Here is a 12275-nt window from a genome sequence, read left to right on the forward strand (position 1 = left end):
CTGCAGAGCAGTGATCTCCTTTTTATCTGGGATGCCACACCCCTCAAGGTTGTGCCTCGAGGCAGAGAGACCTTTCACCAACAGTAGATCTTTAGTAATATCAATATCATGCATAACCCTGTAGTACAATAACTTTGATTTTGCCTTAGTAACTTTGATTGCATGCTGAACAGATGCTAACAAAACATTACATGAACTTCACATGTAGGATCCTTAGACATAAACTGCTGACCAAGTCTGGGACCACGTCTGGTTCCAGCTGCACCTAGACTCCTCTCAAAGAAGGAGTTTAGAAAGCGAGACGGTCCATTCGGAACCTTGTGACTCAATGGGATGGTCTTCCTTACCCTTTTAATCTCCGGTCTCTCTGCAAATCATTCTAATGAAGTAATTCAATTTTCCTTTGTATGTTTCCTCCATGTAGTAATTAATGGATTGAACCTTGTCATCATGTTAAGTCTCACTTTTCTAACACCATATTAAAACCACTTTTACTATCACCTTTGAAAGTGGTTCTTTAAGTGACCTAAATCACCAACTCTGTCAAATTATTATTCTTCAATAAAACACATTGCTGCTTCTCTGTTTCAGTGAGGTACATTGCACCCACTTCCACAACAAATTGGCACAGTCAGCAGGATCCTAAAGCAGGATCCATGATAGTTTCTTACCAAAAAACAAGGAGTTAAACTCCCTAAGCTCTTGATATGGTATGATCCTGGCACTCTCAAGTCTTGCCGAATGTTTACATGGTCAAATGATACTAAGGAAGCAGAGTCTATTTCAGCTTTTTTTCCAACCTGAAAGGTATTTGTAATCCAGTCTCTTCCCCATTCAAGTCTTTTGATGCAAATCTGTTAACTGTTTTGAGCAGTAGTCTGTCTAATTTTATGAGTGCTGTTCTGCAAGCCTACCTGGCAGACTATGAAAACAAACTTCTCAGGAACCTAAGATGCTTTCTCTGGCAGAAGGCCAGGGTGTGCACTGCAAGCGCTACATAAACATAGGAAGAAAACCTCTCTCCAAACTGCCAGGTAAAACCTCCTTGAAACTGCAGACCAAGCTTGCAAGTTTAGTTTTATTTTGGCTCATTTTCTTTGTGCACTTCACTATGAATCCGTCATCTTTCCCATCCAGTTTTCATTCAGAATTTATCATTTTGTTCTTTCCTCACAAGCTGACTTTCTGGTGTCAATAGCAGTTATCCTTTCTGTCACAGGGGTGGAGTGACTGCAAATATCACATCTACAAATTGCCCATCTCTGTCACCACAACAAGGCTGAGGTTCTATGACTTTTTTTTTTTCAAATAGAAAGTTGTACTTCTGGGAATGCCGTAGAATCATAGAATGGTTTGAGTTAGAAAGGACCTCAAAGATCATTTAGTTCCAACCCTCCCTGTCATGAGCAGGGACACCTTCTACTTGATCAGGTTGCTCAAAGCCTCATCCAACATGGCCTTGAACACTTCCAGGGAGAGGGTATCCACAACTTCTCTGAGCAACCTATTCCAGTGTCTCACCACCCTCACAGGAAAGAATTTCTTCCTAATATCTGATCTAAATCTACCCTTTTCCAGTTTAAAGTCATTACTTCTCATCCTATCCCTGCCTACCCTTGTAAAAAGTCTCTCGCCAGCTTTCTTGTAGGCCCCAAGTTTAGCACTGGGTCAGTTTAGTACTTCCAAAATTACATGGCTGTCATTATAAAAATTCAGATTCTTACACACATTCTTTTTCCATGTGAACTTATAAAGTGTGTCTTCAGGTTTAAAGGCAGTGTTACCTTCTGCTGTACCAATTTCTGGTGGGAATTTGTGTGTTGTCTTTTTCCTGCTCCTTTTTCCATCTCCAAGCCCTTTGAAATCTGGACTGTTTCATCCTGTCAAGTGGTCTGTGGGACCTGTTGATTTCACAGGTAAGTGGCCAGGACAGTTTTGCACAGCTGAGAAGGAGAAGGCTTAAATTCAGGTATCTCACAGGAATGTAAGCCAAAGCCAGAATGGATGACATTTTTCTTGCACTGTGTACAAAAATATAAGCACCAACACTAGTGTCCACTTCTCCCAGTAGGTGACATCTTTTGGAAACTACTGCCTGAGGTGGCCTGCTCTTGTCCCAGTCAGCTCTGATCTTTACATCGAATACCATATCACAGTTAATCAACTGACTACAGAGCTTTAAATTCATACTATTGAAAAGACCATCTCTGTTCAGCTTCTTAACCACCACATCCAAGAAGTTTCAAGCACTTTTTGAACTAGTTGACAATGATACTGGTAGCCAAAACTTCTGGTTCTCTCTAGCTCAGTTCTCAGACATCTGCAAAGCAGAACACTGGAGAAGTAAGTTTCTTTACAATTTATGGAAGGGCATGTTTTGTATCTTCAGGTGCATCTGATCCCTAAAAAAATACAAGTCTCCTGATTTCCAGGTTTTGGCTTAGATCCTCAAATGTATTTTTAATTAGTCTTGCAATGTTTCAGCAGGTGATTCAGAAGAATAATAAATATGGTGACCACAATCCTCACATTGTCAGCAGAAGTTAGATCTAGAAAAAAATAAACCCAGAATTTTATCTGAGCTTCTCCTTGCTCTGAAGGTGCAGGCTGCTCAGGACTTTGTATTATGGGCCCAGATCATCTGGACTTGTCTTTTCTTAAAGTCTCAAACCCTGTATTCCTGTCGGTTTGCTCTATACTTAAAGAAGAGCCCAACCAGTAGGGAATACTGTTCTCAAGGACACAGGGACAGTTAAAGCTATCTGGATATAGTACTGGGTACTTCAACACACATAGAGGATGGGTCCCTTAATTTAGCACATGCTTCATCTCCGACAGCTGGAGGCTCAGTCCCTGGAGGCAGTAATTTTCACAGCCTGGCCTACTGTATCTGATACGGAAAAGAATAAAAGACTGTAGTTTTGCCTAGATTGTTAAAACTATACTCAAAACTTATATTTAAAAGGAAGTTCAGACTTTCTTTTCACAGATTACATGATTTGGCTTTGAGGCAAAAACAGTACTAACCTGAAACCTGTCAGGAGCTTGTGGCAAATTCAGCCCCCCAACCCATTAGCTCTAACTCATGGCTTAATCCTGTTTTTCTGAAGCTCCCCGACAGTGGCTGCCTGCCTGGCTCAACTGCACAGCCTGCCAGTCGCAGCCTCCGGCCTCCTTTCTTTGACGTTCACACCTCCCACCTGGCACTGAAAACAGATCTAAATATGTGGTTTGGTCCTGGCAGAGGCTCCCACATGCCAGGCATTTGGCTTAGAACTCTTGTCATTGCAGCCGCTGATATGGATGCAGGGGGAAGAGCATTGGGCTGGCAAGAGCTTGCCTGTGCCAGAGAGCAAGTGAGGAACTGGAATGTGAATAAGAGAGGCCTGTGGGTACTACGTGTTGGGGGTTTTTTTCAGTTTATGTAGACCTTTTCAACTGAAAAATTTAAGAGAGGATTTTAGACCATATCAGCTTTTCATGGAGAAAAGTAGTTAAGGTACCAGTTTTAGGTCTCTCAGGACATGCTGAATGCCCTGTGGGATGAAGCCCTAAATCTGTCAACAGGCAATGCTAGATAAGGAGTGGTCCTGCAGAGCTATTCCCAAACCATGCCCATTCTTGCTCTACGGCCCCTTCCTGCGTTCGCTTGTTTCCAGGAATTACTGGCCTGCTGTTGAGAAATGTGGCTTCGCCCTGGTTCCCAGCGCAGCCATGAAAGAAGCAGGGGCATCCACATCCACATATGCATTCATCCGGGGAGAGGAGCTTCCCCTCACACCTGCTGTGTGGCACAAAGGAGCCGGAGCCCAGCGGGGGGCACAGCCCCTCGTCCTCCCTCCCTCCACTGAGGCAAACAAGTGAACAAAAGCGGGGACTTTCTCTCCCCTCTGCCTCAATAGCCATGTCAGGGCCAAGGAGGAGGCAGCAAGCTCTTCTCTTTCACCTCTCTCCTGCTCTTCGGTCCTGCTCGGGACCATGTTACGAAGGCAGTCCTCCCTCCCCTCTGACATGAAAGCTTTGCACTGGGACATCATATCTGATCACTCACTGCCTCAATTCACAGCCTTAGCCCAATTGCCTTTGACTTTTTTTTGCCTCCCTCATCGAAGCTGTTAAGACCCCTTACTTTTAAAATTCCCAAATACCTGTGAAGCACTGGCCTTCAGTCTTGCAGCTTTCTGTCTTAATGGGAAGGCAAACTACCAGGCAAAACTCAGTTCAGCTTAATACACTTCATTTCCCTAAGCTCCCTCCACAGCTAGGGAGGACAGAGGCCCTTCATGACATGTTTCAGATTTGCTAAATTAGCCCTCTACTCTGAATCACCCTCTGAATAGACTTGTCATGCTCCATTGACTACGGAGGGAGCCTAAGGACAGCCTCTGAGATTAACCTTCCACCTCACAGACAGGGATGGTGGGTACTGAGCATTGACAAACTGCATAAAAGTTTTTGAATCCAAGGTGTTAACTGAGAGTGTATTACTAAACTCCAGTACAAAGTAAAATAACAGCTGTTAAATTGTTGTTGTCATTGCTACTAATAACAACAGCAAATAAAGGTATTTCTGGATTTAAGATTAAAGCATTTTTCATCACCTTTGATGAAATCCATCTGCTCCAGGGGCCCATACCATAAATGCTGCAAAGTAGGAAGGTGGCTGCCTTTTCCATTGTTTTTTTTTTTCTTCATCTAAGTGCTTGTTGTTCTGCCTTTATTGTACCACTTTATTGTGACCCTTACATTAGGGTTGCAGAGCACTTACTCTGTATGGTACACACTGCACTGAAAGAAAATTTACTGGTCTTTTTATTCCTGTGCTGCTAGATAGAGCAGCAACTTATTTAGGGAGCTTTCCTGATAAGACAACAAGTAGCAGTGATGATATAAAGGCCCAGTTCAAATTCAACTACTTACGAAACAGTCTTTATCACAGGGAGCATATGTTTTGTCTTTGCAACACTCAGCTGTGCAGGTGGCTTGATGGACCCCTGTCATCAAAGGAGGACAATAGCAAAGAGAACAAATGTTGTACTTCACTCCCAGCTAAGGATAAATGGAGACCTGGTCCTGCCACTCCTTGGGTTTTTGTACTGGGAAGTGTCCTGATGGACACTTGTTAGAATCAGTAGGACAATTTGCAGTACATAAAGCACAGCACTCATGTAAATTGTTACAGGACTAAGATATTATATATTTTAGGATCTGTATAAATTATATCATGAGTCTCAAGACATTTCTCCAGGCTGAAAACAGGCCACTTCACATTCAGAGTATACCCAAAATCAGGTCCTGAATTCAATATAATTATTTTTCAGTATATCTTGTCAGAAGACAAGAGGAGAAACCCCTGGCTTTCCTTGCAGCTAGTTCCATCAACTGCCCAGGAAACCCTATTTTTGAGACAGGATTCTTCAGCACCTCAATATGGGGCCTTTTTTATGTCTTTCTCTGAAATGTGTACTTCATTTTTTGTTGTATTGATCTTTACATCAGGGATTCTATTCCCATCTTCCAAAATCACCTTTCCCCCTCAACATTTCGTCACAAAACTCCTAGCCCCACAGAAGTTTGAAGACTATTTACAACAGTGACTCCATGCAATTGCAGACATCATGGACATATCCCTTCCCAGGTAATCGCTTACTCCCCAAGTTCAGGGTCAGCAGTACGTAGCCTAAGCCCAAGCAGAGTGAAAGAAAGGAAGAAAGCAAGCAGGCAAGAAGAAAGAAAAGCAAAGAGAGGGAGAAAGGCCAATAGGGATAATATTGCCCTGTGTTACATCTCTTTGGCCACTACCTCCATCATAAATGCTTTGAGGAGGAAGTGGAAGTCAGTCCATTCTTGTAGCTGGAGATTCCCTTTGGTCAAGCACATCCCCAGGCAGCCACTTCATCCAACTGAGGCCCACTGTGCACCCTGGAGCAACATAAACTGTACTGGACTGAGGTTGAGTATCTAGGCCCCACAAGCATCTGTTGTGCTATGTAATGAATAATAGAAATACAATAATTAATGTAAGAAAAGACAGGAAAAAAAAATAATTACTTGGGTGCAGAGCTCTTATTATGAACAACAGGTTTTTGAAGTTGTATATCAGGGTAAAAAACAAAACAAGACAAAACAAAAGAACAAGAATGCAATAGTATGTAAGTTAATTATCATTATTATAGAAAGCTCTTTTCCTTTCCTCCATCCCCAGCATACTATATTTTTCTTTTACTCTGCCTCCAGAAATTCCCATAATAAAAACTTAGCAACTGCTACATACCTATCAATTAACTGAAAACATTTATCATTATATATATTTTTATTATTATTTTCTATTTTTTTAAAAGAAAGATTCTTTCTTGTGCTCTGGTCTTGAAAGGCTTTATCTACTGAACAGGACAAAAAATAGTTACTGACCTTTTCAGATCCAACGTCTCATCTTCTCCTCCTGGGGTAGAAATGGAGGAAGCAGCAAATAAAAAGGACTACAGTGTAACTAAGAGGCAGAGACTGAATAAATAAATACAAATTTTAAAAATTCTTTACCAATGGAGACAATAGTTTCAACGGTGATTGTGTAGCAATGGAGCCTTCTATAACTGAGGGTACCCTGAAGGCATGGAGAGATATTTTTCTATAAAAGACACTCTTCTCTGTGTGTGTGCACAAGTTTGTGGGTATGTGCATGTGTATTTGTATTTAACATCAAATGTCATTTGACCACAAGTCAAGTGTAATGGTCTTTCTTAAGAAATGCTCTCAGCAAACAGTGAAGATTTAGGACTTGTGTTTTACTATAAAATTACAGGTTTTTTTCTTTTCATTGGGGTTTCTCTAGAGACAATTAATATAAGCTAAGATAAACCAAGAGAGGATGATTTCCCACATCCCCACAAAAGATGACAATGAGCAGAGCTGTATTATTACTTTGTGTGAATGCTTCATCTTGAACATGAACAGTTAATTGTGCAAATTCTCTGTCTGCAGTGAAAATCAGCTGTTGCTCTGTCATCTACAAGGCAAGGGATGAAGTAAGTGTGCCTCTGTGTGTGTGCATGTGCAACTATCATACATGTGAGTATTAATTAATATAAAATTCTACCCTGTGCATGGCCAGAAGGATGATGAAGTACAAACAGGTTTTTAACGTCAGCTGTAGTAGTGCACAGGCTGAGCTCTGGGCTTTTCCAGTTCCCAAAGTGTTCTGCACACTGCTAGTGCCTACTTTTGTGTGGACATCTCGTCCCACTCACTACTGGTGGTCCTCTTTGCTTCCATATACCCACTTAATGAACTACTACTCCCAGAAGTTTGAAGCGCAGAGTGGAAGCAGAACTTGGATTTCTTCTGCACAAAGTCCTCTCCACTCATATACTCCATATATAACAAAAAGAGACTACGCAAAGACAGAGATAGCCTTCTATGACCCTATTCCATGAAGGCAACCCACCAGAAAAGAGCTGATCTAAAAGCTCTTTGCCACACCTGTTAATAGCTTAGTCAGCATTTGAGGACAGAGGTGGGAAGGACAGGAGAAATCAGAGACCTCTGTGCCCTGCATGATGGAGCTTTTGGAAGCTATGCATGACTTAAGACAATTCTCAAGCAGCTCAGGCTTACTGATGAGATCAGGTATCTCTCATAGAAGAAAAAGAGCATCTTAAAACTCTCTCATTACTCAGTACCCTAAAACTGTAACTAACTGCTAAGTAGCATATGAAAAAGGAATTAAAATTTTTCTTTTGTAATTGAACAAGAGTGAGTGCTTAGTCTCCTTTCCATTGGTAGGATTTAGGTTGCTGAGTCCATTAGTGGTTTGAAGAATATACTGTCTGTTTTCAAACCCTGTAATACTTCACTTGCTTCCAAACAATTTCAGAAGCCTGTATAAATCTCCTAGTCTTGTAAACAGTGTGAAGCGTCTCCCTCTTTTGGCAGTGAGTGATGGAATGGCTTGTGTGGAGTAATTAATTATTCTAACATTTTCACTAACAGTTGGACACAAGAAAAAAAACAGGAAAAGTACTTGGAAAATAAAGTAGATTTAGGGAAAAAAGGATAATAAAAGAACAAAAAGAAAGGAGAAAAAATTAATATAATGAGCATTACATGAATTTCTGCATAATTCTATTTAGTCCGTTAATGTAATTTAACTTCTTTGCTCTACTCTTGAGGCTTAATCATCTCCCACTGAACACACACAATCATTAAAGTCACTGTTAAACAGCTGAGCATGAGAGGGCTGGGAATAAGATTTTTCCACTGCCTAGCTGATAAGAGTAATTAAAAAAAAAAAAATCAAACTCCTCATCTGTAACCCATCATTGTGTTAATATTACACAGGTTGAAATAACTGTATACTGAAACAAGCCTCTTTACAAAACTGATAAGCATTAGGAGTTTGGAGCAGACTTCAGTATGAACAAAACAAAGAACTGTTTTCTGCTAGAATAATTTTCTAGCAGATTTCTTTCTACAGTCTAAAACATTTTCTGAATTTACAAAGAAAAGTGTTTCTCTTGACAAACAACACCTATAGCTGATAGGAAACTAGTACAACAAAGAAAGATCACTAAGAATACCTGGAATTCATTTAATAAACTTCAGAAGACTCCCACAGTTTCCACAACCAAATGAGAACACCACGCTTCTGTGTATTAGTTTATTTAATTCTTTATCGCCACTAAGAGCAAGTAAATTATGTTGATACAATTGGTAAACATATACATTCGCTAGAGCCTCCCACAATCCCACAGAGCTAAGGGAAACATTAAGGGATGTTACAGGATTAATGCTTTCATACTACAATATGGATATATGGCTTTCATACAAGTTTTAAAAAATCAAAAAGGTAACACACTGCTAGCTTACAAAATCAATATACAAACTGGAAAAAAAAAAGGAAAAGGAACAGGAAAAAGAGAGTAACCCATGAGAAGATATCATATAGCACTGGTTTAATAGATATATACAGAATTAGAAATCCATTGAACATGATATTCAGGTTTTAATTTGTTATTTTGACTTTCATTCCTTCTTTCTGTTTAACACCCAAACTACAAGTATCAAGATGATTTCTGTTTTACTTTTTTTCTTACATCTTTTTTCCCATTTTCCTCACTTTTTATTGGCAGAGAAAAAGCCTTTTTCTGCCGGGGTTTTGACATTTACACCTAGCTGAAGCAGTTCATCCGTTTTGAAGCTTTGAACAAAGCCCCTGCATGTACTTGGTGTGACAGAAGAGATCACCACTCTGATACTAAGTCCTATTGGCCATTTCATGGACATGTGTTCTGCATTTTCCTTGAACACAGCTATCCTTAAACTGATAGGGTGGCAAGTAGGAAGAAAACTAGTTCTTCATCCTATATACTACTTCTGTATCCTTGTGCAAATAACAACACAGGACAAAAAGCTCTTTCACTTCTACTTCAGCTTGAAAACTAGTTGTGAGACACATTTTGAGTTATGGATGCACTTTCTTATAGAGTTTTGCTTCTCAATATATGGATATATATATATGCAGTATGTATGAATGTATATTTAGAGAGCTGCTGTGTCTGATGCTGACATCCTCATTAGGTGGTTTCTAGCTCCAAGCTGCAGCAGCACTAGCCTGCCTCTGCTTCAGGTCCCCTCAGCAACCACAACACACTCTGGATTATCAGAGCCATTTCCTTCATCTGTAAAAATCTAGATGCTTAATTATACTATGGGAAGTGTAATGAATGACCTAATGAGAAAAGTTAAATAATGTCTAGATGGTAGGATGAAGGAATTCAAACAGTGTAATTAATTCAATGAAACTGGGTACAGGTAAGACAGCCCTGCACAGGCTATCCATTTTCCTAGCTTTACATCACAGAATTCAGGGCTAAAACTTTTGTAGTCTTTAGCTTTGAATGACCTTCTGAAATGAGAATACTTGGGAGTCTCTGTTTTATCTCACCAGTAGATTCATATACTGGACACATGCTTTCAGTTTTGTTGTGGGTTTTGTTTGTTACTGTGTTTTTTTCACACTCAACTTACTCAAAGCTGAGCGATTTAAAGGCTAGGAGACACCAACTGAGCTTTTAGCCATCTGGGACCCCAAGACACTCCACATTTAAATGGCAAACTGCAAAAAGGGCAAAAGGACTGCACAGCTCCACCAATGAGATGGCAATTATAGTTGAATTCCCATGTTTCCCTTGAAATATCTTATTTCTGCTCAGGTCAGAGTGATAAGGTCACAAAGCAGACTGACATTTTTGAAGAGCAGCAGAAAGGGAACGTTAGGAGAATTATTAGACTTCAGCATTTTTCAGATTAGGTCCAAAAACACACTTGTTATCAACAAGACTACCTAGACTTTCTCCAAATGCAAACATCTATGGGGTCGAAGAGGCTGTCTCCATGCTCTACTCTGCTTAGGCAAGTCTTCCATTGTCCCTAAAGTTCTAAGCACCATGTCTCTTCCCTTTAATTTGATGGTAAAAGAGGGAAAGGGTACAGCTTCTTGCCACTGTTTATCTAGCTAAAGTGTTTCACTGTTTGAGGGCAGACACTTTTTCATCATTGTCTCTAATTTTTGATCAAATGTGATGCATTTCTGTCCCCTAGGAAGTCTCACTCAAGTTGAGCTATGACAAAGGCTTTACCAGCAAGCCACCCTCCTAATGAATCTCTTTGCTCATGCTTGTATTTCCTTGTTCATTGCTGGCTTTTGATTAACAAGTTGCTCCTGTGTCTTTTAATCTTAGAAGGACACAATGAGGTACCTGATGGTAGGGGCTTGCTGGGGCTGTTTTGCAACAATCCAGCAAGGAATGGAGAATACAGCCTCAAGCATGAGGAAGGATAAATAATATCTGCAGAAGTTTAGCTGAGAGGTAGAGTGCCCTAGCAGAATTGACAGAAAACCTACAAATACTATCAAAATTAGGGATGAGTGGGGGAAGGTAGACAACAGGTAAAATCTGTCCCTGCAAAGGAGGGAACGCAGAAGTTCACAGACGATGTTGTCCTAGAGAGTTTAAAAAGTTTGAATATGATACCTATCCCCACTGACATACTGCTTCCCCTTCTTGTAAGAATCTGGGAGATGTGAAAGATTATTGTGTGATGTCAAAGTGGTGACCCTTTGCCTTAGAAAATTGGCAGGTTTACATTGTTAATGATGTTGCAGTTCCTAGACTGAGGGAAAGCCAGGTTGGCTTTTGTCCCACCCTCATAACTGACATTAGACTAAGGAAACTCAGATAAAGTTCATCATATGTTAAGAGATTCCATTAAACAAATGGGAATGCTATACAATGTTTATCTTGAAACACTCCCTGCTAGCAGTGTGGTTAGTTTCACGCAGTTTATAGGCCTGTTTCGATAAACAGTGTCCATAGTATTCACTGCTCCTTAGTTCATCTTAATGCTTCATTGTTTCACTTGAATTGTCCTTTGCCACATGCCAAGTGGTGAAGCATATACACCAAAGTTAAAGAAATACGCTAAGTTTTCTCCTATCAACATCATCATAAGTTGCACTCCTAAACCAGAAAAGACATACTCATGTCTCCTTTTGACATTGCCTCCTGTTGGACACATTCTTTTGAGGTTGGAGTGGGACTTTACTTCTCTGTATTTTTACTAACATTCTACATTTCATTAGTTTTCATTAAGGCACAAATCAAGCAAAGCATAAAAACAAACGTGCCAGCTAGTAATCCTGCCTTCCCTACTTGAGAAGCATGCAAAAGAAGTTTGTATAAAATGCTCCTGACTTCATATCTGTCTCTTCTTTACAAAGTCTCCAACACTGTCTGTAGACATGTTTTATTATTATTATTCTTTCATTTCTCCTAATTTTTTTCCTTTGACAAAAAGTATAGTCCAGAATGCCATTATGGAATCAGAAGATGAGAATCAGTAAGTTACAACTTAGTATCTACTTGCACATACAACAAATGTTTTCCCTTCCTGGAGCCTTGCCCTATAGTTCTGCTGCACTTAATAGTCGGTTAAACACACCAGGCTGACAAACAATGATTCTCTTTCAATATGGGCACTTCTGTCAGAAGACATGTCAAAGTCAGAAAAAGCCTCAATTCTCAAATATTGTTTTGAAACAACATATAGACATGCCTAATTGCTTAGAAGCGTGGCTCAGCCTACTTAGAGGAAGGGAAGGGAGCTGTACCCAAATTCCCTGAAGTTTAAACTTGTTAGAATGCAGAATCTGGATGCAGATGCATCTTTAGATGATGTTCAGCAACTCACCCCTCTCTTTTTAAGAGATTTGAGTG

This window comes from Antrostomus carolinensis, unplaced genomic scaffold, assembly GCF_000700745.2.
Source record: "Antrostomus carolinensis isolate BGI_N321 unplaced genomic scaffold, ASM70074v2 scaffold23652, whole genome shotgun sequence".
Taxonomy (NCBI): Eukaryota; Metazoa; Chordata; class Aves; order Caprimulgiformes; family Caprimulgidae; genus Antrostomus; species Antrostomus carolinensis.